The sequence below is a fragment of the Marmota monax genome, unplaced genomic scaffold, assembly GCF_021218885.2.
Source record: "Marmota monax isolate L192 unplaced genomic scaffold, Marmota_monax_Labrador192_F-V1.1 WCK01_AAM20220418_F8-fsc00134, whole genome shotgun sequence".
NCBI lineage: Eukaryota > Metazoa > Chordata > Mammalia > Rodentia > Sciuridae > Marmota > Marmota monax.
Window position 1 is genome coordinate 393,053 of NW_026692281.1, and position 13,873 is coordinate 406,925.

At 36.0% G+C, this 13,873-nt stretch overlaps 1 pseudogene; it reads right to left on the bottom strand.

Annotated features, from left to right (window-relative positions):
- Nucleotides 1–2,561: 2,561 nt before the first annotated feature.
- LOC124090064 (SIN3-HDAC complex-associated factor-like) lies at nt 2,562–7,882 on the bottom strand (annotated as a pseudogene).
- Between the last annotated feature and the right edge of the window lie 5,991 nt (nt 7,883–13,873).

Sequence of the window (13,873 nt, forward strand, 5' to 3'; positions counted from 1 at the left end):
CACCTCACAACCTTCCCTGTCCCTTGAAATCACTATTCTACTTCAGGTCGACTGTTTTTTCGTTTACACAGGAGAGAAATAGAACATGAGGTACTTAGTCTCTCTCTGTCTGGCTTGAGAATGGAAGTTGGGAACAGAGTACCAGATTGACCACTAGGTGGCGCACACTTGGGCTGATCCGAATAGAATTATAGAGGCTTTGAAAATTAAATAGACATGGCAAAACTGCAACCCATAGAAGGTTGGTCAGAACCCAACTGATCAATTGCCTGCCAAAACAAAAAAACCATCAACATTCTCTTTAGGGTTTAAAGAGGGCCTGACATCTCATGAAACAAAATTTAAAATATCGAGGATACATTCCAAATTTTCTTGGAAAACAAAGAACCAGGAAAATCTCAACTTAAAAGGGAAAAAAGTTCATCAGATACAGAGAGCAAGATGACACAAGTACTGGAAATATCTGCCAAAAACTTCAAAGCAGCTATTATAAATCTCTTTACATTTTTTAAAATTTAATTTGTTTTTAAGTGATAAAAACATAAAATTGTACATATTAATATAGAATAATGTGATGTTTCAGTACATGCATATATTGTGCATTGTTTAAATTAGGTTAGACATATCTACCTTCTGGAACATTTATTTCTTTTATGATGAAAAATTTCAAAATATTTTCTTCTAGCTTTTTGAAATGTACAATTCTTTTTTGTAATCTGAATTCACCCTGTTGTGCAATAACATACCAGAACTTATTTTTCCTATCTAAATGTAACTTTGTCCCAGTTGATCAACCTTTCCCCTTCTCCTGCCCGCACTCTTCCCAGCCTCTCAAAACCACCATTGAACTTTCGACTTTTACAAGTTCAACCTTTAGATTCCATATATGAGTGAGATTGTGTGGTATGTCTTTCTTACCTTTTTGTGGGAGGCAGACACTGGGGATTAAACCCAGGTGCTCTCTACAACTGAGCTACATTTCCAGTCTTTTTAATGTTTTATTTTTGAGACAGGGTCTCCCAAAGTTGCTCAGGCTGTGCTTGAACTTACCATCCTCCTGTCTCAGCCTCTGAGTGGCTGGGATTTTAAGCATGTGCCACTATGTCTGGCTAAAATTTTTGATTTCCAGTAATTGTCTTTATTGTTATAATTTATTTATAAATACAACTTTGCCTGTTCTCTATACATTTTGATCAGCAATGTTTTCATGATTACTAACTTCTAAATAACTTATAATTTTCAATTTATTTCCTCCTTAACCCATAATTTTTAGATAAAATCAATTTTATTTGTTTCACGGTACTAGGGATTGATCCAAAGGGTGCTTTACCACTGAACTACATCTCCAGAACTTTTTATTTTTCATCTTGAGACGTGGTCTTACTAAGTTGCTAAGGTGGCCTTATATTTGTGATCCTCTTTCTTTAGCCCCACCACCAAGACACTAGGATTGCAGGCATGCACCAGCACCCCTGACTGGTATCATTTTATACCTGGCTTATTTCACTTAACATAGTGAACAGCAGTTCCACCCAGGTTGCCTCAAATGACAGGATTATATTCTTTTCATAGCTGAATAGTATTCCATTTTTTTGTGTGTGTGTCTCTGTGTGTGTGTGTGTGTGTACATATCCTAAGCCATACTGGAGCATAGGGAAAAAGGCTAAATAAGAAATATTGGTATAATCTAAACCACACAGAAAAAAAAATGGAAAACAAATTAACAGCCTCAGAGAACTGGGAGACATTACCAAAATATCTAACATTTCTGTCATCAGAATCTCAGAAGGAAAGAAGAAAAGTGAAATGCAGGAATTTTTTTTAAAAAAACTAGCTAAACACCCACAAATTTAATGAAAGACATAAACCTACAACATCAATAGGTTTCTCAGACCCAACAGTATAATCACAAAGAAATTCATTCCCAAACACCTGATAATAAAACTGCTGAACACCAACAATCAAGAAAAAAAATCTGAAAGCAACCAGAGAAAATTGAGTCATTACTTCAGAAGTAAAATAATTACAATGATTTTTTTCTTTTTAAACTTTCTAATAAGATTAAATTTATTCATAAGTTTTGATTATAAGTATTCAACAGTATTAAAAAGTACAAAACAGAGCTGTAGATTTCTTTATTTTTCCTTTGTACCGGGAATTGAACTCAGGGGCACTAATCCACTGAGCCACATCCCCAGCCTTTTTTGTATTTTATTTAGGAGACAGGGTCTCACTAGTTGCTGAGGGCCTCGCTAAATTGCTGAGGGCCTTGCTAAATTGCTGAGGCTGGCTTTGAACTCGTGAGCCTCCTGCCTCAGCCTCCTGAGCCACTGGGATTATAGGCATGTGCCACTGTACCTGACTGATCTGTAGATTTCTAATAAATTAATACAAATGCATGAATACCTACAGGACATCCCACAGGCAAAGAAAGGTGGAAGGGGAAAAAGAAGACTGTGGTTGAGGTCAACTAATAAATAAATACAGAGTAGAGATGATCCATATTATAATATATTATACCACCAATACTGCAGCCAAAATATACAAAATAACATTTCAAACTAACTCAGGAGGGTGATAATGGCTGGACTCTTGTAATACACCTCAAAGGCTATGGGAGAGCTGACCCAAATCACTGTATAGTCTGCATAAGGTGGCTTGCAGCCTGTAAGCATTTTCTAAAAGGAAGAAACATAAAATATGCTTAGATTAAGGACTAGGAAACTATAGAGTGCCCATAAAAAGTGTCCATAAAAGGCTCACTCTGTACTGTAACACTATCCAATTTTTAAAATCCTGTTAAATAAGCACTGATTCATGTTATTATAAGGCAGGCAAGTACCCTCCCTCGTTTATGAAAAATATCATCTGGTACTATTCTTTTCTGAATTTTTAGGAAAGAAGCAATGAGGATACCTTGGTTTGGGTTCAAGTGAGAAGCTTTTAATAAGTATTTTAGAATTAAAAGCTCCACATTCAGCATATCTCAATGTTCATAAAGCCCAAGTAAAAGAAGTCAAACCAACACCAATCTACTTAGCATGATTACACCTTTTATCTTGGTTAATATTACTTTAAATATAAATAGAGTGGAAAAAAAAAACCCAAAGCTCTAATAGTTAAAACAAGTCAAACACTTACTCTATGCAGATAAAATCTTCACAAAGGTCAACTGAAGTAATCCAGAGCTAAAACTGAATTATGTAGATTTCAATGAAGCCACCAGCCATGTAACACAAAGTCAATTATTTACATTCTTGGCAAGCCCTCCAAACAAAGTATCCAAGAAGGTTAATACCTTTCTTTTGTGGTGCACTGAAGATTTGCACATAGATTAACATTTTGCGGAGAGTACGGGGGATTGAACTCTGGGGCACTCAACCACTGAGCCACATCCCCAGCCCTATTTTGTATTTTATTTAGAGACAGGGTCTCACTGAGTTGCTTAGCACCTTGCTTTTGCTGAGACTGGCTTTGAACTAGTGATCCTTCTGCCTCAGCTTCCAAAACCACTGGGATTACAGGCATGTGTCACTGTGCCCGGCTTAGTTTAACATTTTTAAGAGTGGGTTCTCCACTATGTGGTGATGCTTTGGTACTGTTCATATGGGATCTCCTGTATCCCACGTCCTCACCACTTCCCCAAGAGGAGTTTTGATGCTACTTGAGAAGTTTCACATAATCTAAAATCTTTATCAAACATTAATATGAAGGAAGGTAACACAAGATGCAACATATACAGTTAAGGTTCTCTCTGTATATTTAGAAATTACTTCCTCCTTCAAGATATTTGCACCAGAAAGCTCAGTCTGTTCTGCTTAATCATCAGCAGTAAAGGTTTGAATCATCAAACCTTGGTAAACCCTTAGGATTTCAAAATTATTAACAAGTACATCTAGGGGCAAGACATGTTATTGAGTTATAACTAATTTTCTAACATGAGGGAAAACAAGCGTACCAGCCATCTTTTAAAAATATCCCAACCACTGCTTCTCAATATAGAAAGACTATAAACTACATATGGTTTATCATACAACAAATCCCATCTCTGTCCTCTGAAATTCCTGAATTACATTCATTAGAAAGGGATTTAAAAAATATAGCTTAATGAGCACTTTCCAGCAGCATTCAGCGGCTCCAAGATGGCTTTTATAGATAATCCCACAACACATTTTCTGCCTTTTTCGGTATGTAAGATCTAAAAAGGAAAAAAAACAACCCTGGTATTCTGTAGAGCCAGAAGCCTTTTCTTTATCTGAGCCATCATCTGGTTACTGCAACAAGGAGATGGAGCTCAGGAGGCCCTTGAAATCCTACTGTGAGCATCTATATTGTGACATTTAAATTCTTTCTGCAGTATACTGATCTGGTTACTTTTTATCATGTTTTCAGATAGACTATTGTGCGCTTTTTTTGTTGTTATTGTTTTAATGTAGTCTTTAGACTAGGTCCTGTCCTTGCATCTACCAGGATTCCGGTTTTGTGGTTTTTGTTTCATTATGTTTTTGTTTTTTGATCCTGATGGTAACTTTTTCCATCTTTTTATAAGCAGAACACAGGCCTTGCAGATGTCTCCTGAATGAGTCTCATGCAACCCAAAACAGCTCCTGGAAGTCATTTTCATAACGTTTATTGTCAGTAAATTGACAACTGGAGGACTCGGCTCTGCAAATACAGCAACCTTCTATACTTCGGTACATCTTTGGCTTACAAAAACCAAACTCAATTCACAATAGCTAGACTATGGAACCAACCTAGGTGTCCCTCAATAGATGAATGGAATATTACTCAGCTTTAAAAAAGAGTAAAATTATGGAATTTGCCAGTAAATGGTTGGAGTTGGAGAACATCATGCTAAGCAACATAAGCCAATCTCACAAAACCAAAGGCCAAATGTTTTCTCTAAAATGCAGATGCTAATTCAATATAAGTCAGGGGGCACTAGGGAAGAATAGTGTTACCTTAGATAGGTAGAGGGAAGTGATGGGAGGGGAGGGGAGGGGATGTGGGGATAGGAAAGATAGTAGAACAAAAGAGACATTATTACTGTATGTATATATGTGACTATATGACCAATATGATTCTGCAGCATGTACACTGAGAAAAAAGAGAAATTATATCCAATCTACGTGTGATATATCAAAGTACATAAATGCATTCTACTATCATATATAACTAATTAAAATAAATTTAAAAATTAAAAAAAATAGTCTTCCCAAAGCAGCCGATCCACATGCAATAGCATCTCCACCAGGCCAACTATCCTCCAAGCACTCTCTCCTTCTCAAATGCCTTATCTAAGAAGATTGTCTCCTGCAGTTCTGCAGTTGCTATGGCTGGACAGAAGGTATAGATTCCTCCTCTCTCTGTACATGTGTGGCTCCCTTATAATGATTGTTTGTGTGTGTGTGTGTGTGTGTGTGTGTGTTTGTAACTTTTTTATTTGTTCTTTTTAGTTATACATGACAGCAGAGTCTGACATATTTATACAAACATAGGGTACATTTTATTCTAATTAGGATCCCAGTCTTGTGGATATACACAATGGTGAGATTCACTCTAGTATATTCATATATGAATATAGGAAAATCTTTCCTATTCCTATCCCCCCACACTTCTCTTCATTCCCCCCTGTCTAATGCACTGACTTTCTGTTCTTCCTCTCTGAGCCTTGTGAGTTAGCATACAAACTCAGAGACTGTTCAACCTTTGGGTTTTGGGATTGGTTTATTTCAATTCTCATGATACTCTGCTGTTCCATCCATTTACTAGCAAATGTCATAAAGTCATTCTTTGTGGCTGAGTAATATTCCATTGTGTATATATACCACATTTTCTTTATCCATTCATCTGTTGGGCAATTAGATTGTTTCTTATAAGAAACTAGGTAGGCCAGAGGAAGTGGAATAAATTTTCAAAGTGCTGAAATAACTACCATCTCAGAATTTTATATCCATCTCAGAACTTTATATCCTTCATAAATTAAATAAAAACATGAAGCAAAACCATTCTTACCCTTAAAATAAATACTGACAGATGTTTTTCACACAGAAATGAAATTACAACAGAAATAAAAATAGACCATCAAATGCAAAAAAAAGCAAAAGAAGTGGTGAATATCTGTATAAATATAACAGATCATTCTTATAGTAAACTATTTAAAATATATTTGACACTTGAAGAAATTTATACCATTCTCTGATGATGGGGCTTTCAATTTATATAGATGTATTTAATAAGACAATTGCAAAAGAAGTAAGGGAAGGTAAAGTGGTTTTTAAAACTATAAGATTATGCATTGTTAAAAGTTACCTATGAGACAAGTGCAGTGGCAGACACCTATAATCTCAGCTACTTGGGTGGCTGAAGAAGGATGATCATAAGTTCAATGTCAGTATCTGCAACTTAGTGAGACTCATTGTAATTAATATATATATATATATATTCTAATCGATAGAGCAATTGCTAAAAATGCAGGAAAAATATAGTGAAATTAAAAAGTAATGCAAAAAAAGTTGAGAAGAAGGCAGGAAAGGGAAAACAGAGGAATGAAAAATAGGAAAAACAGAAAAATAATTAATAATAGTCCTAAACCCAAACAAATCAATAACTCTACATTGACTGTAACTGTTTAAACCAATTAAAACCAGAAAGGTTTTATGCCAGAAAGGATGAAAATAATAATAAGGGCTTGGGATGTTGCTCAATGGCAGAGTTCTTGTGGGTTCCATCCACAGCACTGATAGATAAACAGATAAATAAATAAATAATAAGGTAGTCACCTGTGGCCCTAGCATCTCAGGAGGTTGAAGCAAGAAAATTGATAATTCAAGGCTAGTCTGGGTATCATTCATACATAGCAGGACCTGCCTCAAATAATAATTATAATATCAATAGATATATCATGGAAATACAATTAAACTTATAGTAGTATCAGAAAAATTATACCTCAGAGTACACAAAATGATCATGAAGAAAAGATAATATTATATGATGATAAAAGAGTCAATTCCTAATGTGTGTGCATTTATAAATCATGGTTTCAATATATATGAAACAAAAACTGATAGATAGGAAATGAAAAATAGATGAATCTACATTTAGAGACTTTAACTCTGATCTTTAAGTAGAAGATAAGACTAGGAATAACACTCTCAATCTGAACTCAAATTATTTGCCTGAACAGATTTTTGCCAATATTCATTCTCTCCCTTTCAATTTGCATTTATTTTATACTCTTTTCTTGCCTACTTGTTCTAGATAGGATCTCCAAGCACATTGTCAAATAGATGGGGCAAGAGGAGTTATCTAGAACAAAAGTTCCTGATCTTAGAACAAAAGAATCCATCCTTTGAACGTCAAGTAAGATGTTAGCTGTGGAATTTTTGTAGTTGCCCTTTATCAGTTTGGGGCCATTCCTTTCTATTCTTTGTTTGCTGGGTGCTTTTTTTTTAATCATAAAGATGTGTTGAATATTTTCAAATCCTATTTTTACATCTTTGTAGATGATCAGACAAAATATATCTCAGAGTACAATGATCATGTGCCTTTTGTCCTTTAGTAATATGGTGGATTATATTTATTTTTATTTTTACTTATTTATTATTTTTTGGTCTGGATCTAGGGGCACTTATCCATGGAGTTATATCCCCAGCCCTTTTAAAAAATATTTTCTTTAGAGACAGGGTCTCACTAAGTTACTTAGAGCTTTTTTCAGTTTCTGAGGCTGGATTTGAACTTAGGATCCTGCTGCCTCAGCCTCCTGAGCCACTGGGATTAAAGGAGTATGCCACCATACCTGGCTCTATTGATTTTTATATGTTGAAACAACTTTACATTCCTAGAGTATATCCCACTTTACCAATTCCAAGGTCACAGTCATGAAGATTGTATTGTATTAGCAAAAGAACAGATGGAAAAACCAGTAGAACTGAGCTGAATCAAGAAACAGCCAAAATAAACATGGCTGATCAATTTTTTTCCCATTGAGTTTTTGATAAAGTTATACAGGAAACTGAACAGAGAAAGAGAAGCCTTTTCAACAAATATATTAGAACAATTAGACATTCATATGCAAAAATAAAACTTGACCTAAAACTGATACCTAATACAAGGTTAAGTTAAAGAATACTTTAACTCTTTAAGGGTTTCTTGAGCCAGGCAAAAATGTCCGTGGTTAAAAACCACTAATCCCAACATTTTTAGTCATCTTTGGCATCTCTCTGACCAAAAAACCTGACAAGAATGATTTAGAGGAAGAAAAGTTTATTTGGGGTTATGGTTTCAGAGATTCAGTCTATGGTTAGCTGAGTTCATTGCACTGAGCCTAAGGTGAGGCTAAACATTATGGTAGAAGTGGAGAAAAGCTGCTTAGAACATGACAACCAGAAAGAAGAGAGAGCTCTGCTCACCAGGGACAAAGTATAAATCTCAAAGACACACCCCCAGAAACCTACTTCCTCCAGCCATACCCCACCTGCCTACAGTTATCACCTAGTTATGCATATCAGTGATTTACATCTCTCATAAACTAATCATTTCACTTCTGAACAATCTTGCACTTCTCTCACACATGAGCTTTTGGGACACACCTCAAATCCAAACTTTAATATAAATAGAATAACATAAAGCTATACATATTTTTGCAAAAAATATAGGAAAAAATATTCATGATCTGGGGTTATGCAAACAGTTCTAGATGTGACACCAAAGGTATGATTGATGAAATAATTAATAATTATTTGCTCTGTGAAAGATACTGTTAAAATGGACAAAAAGGCAGGCTTCAAACATGGGAGATAAATCTTGCAAAGCATACATTGTACAAGAGATTTTTGTGCAGAATAAATTTTAAAAACCCTCAAAACTGAACAGAAGCTGAATGTGGTGGTGCACAGTTGTGATCTGAGTTACTTAGGAGGCTGAGGTAGGAAAATCACAAGTTTGAGGCCAACCTGGGTAATTTAGTGAGACTCTGTCTCAAAAAAAAAAAAGGTAAAATTGTCAGGGATGCAGCTCAGTGGTAGAGTGATCCTGGCTTTAATCAGTGGTACTGAGAAAAGGAAAAGAAAATGAGCAAAAGAAATGAAGAGACATTTCACAAAAGGTATGGATGGCAAATAATTCCATGAAAAGATGTTAAAGATGATTAGCCATTAGTGAGGTGCAAATCAATGTAGCCATGAGATACTATGACACACTTATTAAAATGACTAGAATTTTAAAATACTGGCAGTACAGAGTGCCCTTGACAGGTTGCAAAGCAACTAGAATTTTCCCACATTGCTGGTCAGAATACAAAACTTTATAGCTATTTTGGAAAACATTTGACAATTTCTTGTAAAGCAAACTATATATTCATTATTAGACTCAGCAATCTCACTCCTAGGTAATTAACCTAGGAAAAAATATGTTCACACAGACACTCATAGAAGAATAGTCATAGCAGTTCTATTTGTTTTGTTTTGTTATTGTGATGGTGGTGGTGCTGGGGCTGGGTCCCAGGGCCTTGTGCATGCTAGGCCAGCACTCTATCACTGAGTTATATCTCCAGCCCCTAGCTCTATTTGTAATAGCACAAAACTAATAACAACACTATGTCCTTCAATTGTTGAATAGATTAACAAACTGTGGTACAACCACATCACTATTCAGCAATAAAAGGGAACAAAGTACACATTCACACAGCAACATGGATGAATCTAAGATGTATTGTAATAAGTGGTAGAAGCCAGTCTCAGAAGATTACATAACATAGAATTTCATCCCTTAAAAGACAAACCATGGTTGATAAAGAACAGATCAGTGTTTGTGTCGTAGGAAGCGGGTGTCATTATAAATGAATAGCACTACAGGGTTGTTTTTTTTTTTTTTTTGGTTGATGGAAATATTCTGATTATACAAATTTATTCCTATATATTTAAACTCATATATCTGTCCCCCAAAATCAATTTTACTGTATAAGTTTAGAAACTGATAAATATAAAATATGTTCCCATTGTTGAATATACTAAGGAATACATTTTAAATTTACATACCACTTTATAAAATGCTTTCATATATGTATTCATCCTCACAGTGAAATGAGAAATGGGGACATTATTTCTATATCACATTTTTATGGGGAATGTGGGACAGTACAATTGACTACCCCATTATTACATATGTATATAGTCAGTGGCCAAAGCCAAAGTGAAACTCAGCTTGTCCGATCTCCCATCCAAAGTTTCATCCACTGTTCATGCTACTTCTTCTGACTCACAGACCTCTAACTTCATAGGTCTGTAACTTGCCCTTCTAGGGCAAATCACTTTAATTTTCTGGGCCTTAGTTTCCTTCTCTGTAAAGTGCAAATGATGGCATCCATTTGACAACAATATAGTGAGACCTGTTATGTTTTTGATGCTTCTTTCTTATGAGAGCAGCCCCTCCCCCACTGTGTAATTCCTACCAATTATGAATCAGCAGGAGTCTGTTTCCACCACCAAAGAGCAGGGCATTTCACTCAAAACATTCAATTTTATGGTGCCTTTCTTCTGGACATAGTGATTCAAAAGAGTACAAACTCCTTCATCAGAGACCTCTGGGGAAGAATGTTGTGAGAAAAAAGGCCCCTGTCCTTCATAGCTTGACTTGTTCTTTAAAGGCTGTGTGCACACATTAAGAACAGCTGGGTGACATATTTGCCATCATATTTAGAGTCTATTTGAGAAAGATGTCAACCCCAGAGATGACAGAAAGAGGGAAGACACACAATTTCTTCTTTCTTTTCTGCTTGTGGTGCTGAGGACAGAACTCAGGGCCTCACACATGCTAAGTAAGCACTCCACTCTGAACCACAACCCAGTCCCAAAGTCTTAATGACATTGTTTGAGCATTTCAAATCCAGTTGTACCTGAAGCCAATTTTTTTCTTAAACTAATTAGATTTCTTTTACTTGTAACCAAAGGCTTACAAAGGTTGTAGACAGATTTTACATATATGTAAAATAAAAAAATATGTATATACACATACACATATACATGTTTAGCCCAACTCCTGACAACTAGCTAACACAGAGTAAATATTAATTCCTTTTGATATCTAACCACCTTCCCTAAATATACATAATTAAAAATAAATAGATCCAACACTATGAAATTTTCCCCTTGCTCCTCAACTTAAACTACATTCTACCTGTTGCCTATTTTTTCCAGAATTTCTGAATGTATCCAGATGGAAGTTTCAAAACAATGGGACAAGGCACAGAAGAACACATCTCCACACACTGGTCCTATCCGGGACCTGTTTCCTACAAAATGCTACTAATTATTCACTTTTTAGACAGTTTAGGAATTACCTATGCTTGATATTTTATTTAACTAGAGTTATACAATATATTACCTTTTTTGTCTGGCTTCTTTGCTTTACCACAATGTTTAGAGGTTCATCCACATTGAAACATGTACTTCATTTTTTTATGACTAACATTCCATTCATATATTTACCATACATTTTTTATCCATTCGGAATTCATTGGTTGACATACAAATTGTTCCCACTTTTTGGCTATTGGAAATGGTGCTGCTCTGAACATTTGTGTACAAATATTTGTATGTTTTACACCATTTTACAAGTGTTTATAAAGAGTGAGCTGCAGTTGGACATGGTGGTGCACCCCTATAATCCCAGCTACTCAGGAGACTGAGGAAGAAGGATCACAAGTTTGGAGCCAGACTGGACAACTTAATGAGACCTGGTCTCAAAATAAAAAGTAAACAGGTCTAGGGATGTAAGCTCAGTGGTAGAGCTGGATTCAATGTCTAATACGGGGGGCAGAGGTGGGGGGAGAGTGAGCTGCATATATAGTCTCACTTTTTTTAACTTTCAGAGCCTTAATTATACTTGTTCATTTATATATCCGTTTATTTAGCATCAATTTATACAAAACCCTATTCCTCACAGCATTAATTTTATCTATTTTCCTAATGCTTTATCTTTCCCCATTTCTTTCATTCTTTTTTGTTTGTTTTATTTTTACAACTCTTTTTAATTTTACATTTTTTTACAAATTTATTTATTTGTTCTAATTTGTTATACATGACAGCAGAATGCATTTCAATTTATATTACACATATAGAGCACAATTTTTCATTTCTCTGGTTGTACACAAAGTAAGTCACACCATTCGTGTTCTTTATACTTAGTTACCTGTAATTATGTTCATCTCATTCCACTGTTTCTCCTACCCCCCTGCCCCCTCCCTTCCCCTACATCTCTTTTGCCCTATCTAAAGTTCCTGCACTCCTCCCATGCTCCCCTACCCATCCCCATTATGGATCAGCATCCTCATATCAGAGAAAACATTTGGCATTTGGATTTTTGGGATTGGCTCACTTCACTTAGCATGATATTCTCCAGGTCCATCCATTTACCTACAAAAGCTATGATTTTATTCTCTTTTAATGCTGAGTAATATTCCAATGTGTATATACACCACAGTTTCTTTATCCATTCATCTATTGAAGGGCATCTAGTTTGGCTCCACAGTTTAGCTATTGTGAATTATGCTGCTACAAACATTGATGTGACTGTGTCCCTGTAGTATGCTGTTTTTAAGTCCTTTGAGTATAAACCGAAGAGTGGGATAGCTGGGTCAAATGGTGGTTCCATTCCAAGTTTTCTGAAGAATCTCCATACTGCTTTCCAGATTAGTTGCACCAATTTGCAGTTCCACCAGCAATGTATGAGTGTACCTTTTCCCCTAAATTCCTGCCAACACTTATTGTTGTTTTATTCTTAATAGCTGCCATTCTGACTGGAGTGAGATGAAATCTTAGTTTTGATGTGAAGTTCTCTCATTCTTATTATAGGCAGTCTCATAGGGTAAAAGAAGCATGCACCTTTTACTTAGGCAATCTGGGGTCAAATTCCAGCTTTGTTAAAGGTTAACAATAAAACCCTTTGAAGGGTTAAGAATTATGGTGATCAATGATATCCAACTATATATGCACTAGAATGGCTAAAATATAAACACTTGGTGTTTAAAATTTATAGATATAAACTTATACTACAAATTTGCCGCAGTCTGGCTGGGCACAATCAGGAGCCACTTGTCAAAAGAAACTAACTTTATTTTTAGAACCACACACAACAAACAAAATAGTCTCTCAGGAAAAACCCTCAGAGCCTCAACTGCCACCACCGGCTTTCCACAAGCCTCTCTCTCCCACACAAGCTTCTCCCCACCTCCCCCAATCCTCCTGCTCTTGAGGCCGATTGGCTGGGTCACGTGGGCGGAGCCAAAAAAGTCCCCCAATGAGCAGCTCCGTGGTCTGAAAGGGCAGGGAAACAGTCCAATGAGCATCACCGCAGAGGAGCCAATCAGCTAGATGTTGCTGGGGCCGAGGAGCCAATCAGCTAGATGTTGCTGGGGCTGCTGTGAGCCAATCATCAGCCGGCAGCTGGAAGTTTGCTGGGGCCCCTCAGGCTGTGGCTCTCAACACAAATTTATAAATATAATTATAAAATTATAAATATATAGTTGTAAATATCAAGTGTTACTAAGAATATATAGAGAGCAATGGATTTTTCAAACCCTGCTGGTGATAGTATAATTGGCACAAGTGTGTGGAAAAATAATTTGACATTTTTAAAACATATTTTTTAGTTGTTGATAGACCTTTATTTTATTTATTTATATGTGGTGCTGAGAATCAAACCCAGTGCCTCACACATGCCAGGCAAGTGTGCTACCGCTGAGCCACAACCCCAGCCCCGATTTGACATTTTTTTGATAGTCAAATATATATTTACCATGTTACTCAACAATTCCCTTCCTAGTTATTGATCAAGGGAAATGAAAACATGGCCCACTAAAAATCTTAAACACGAA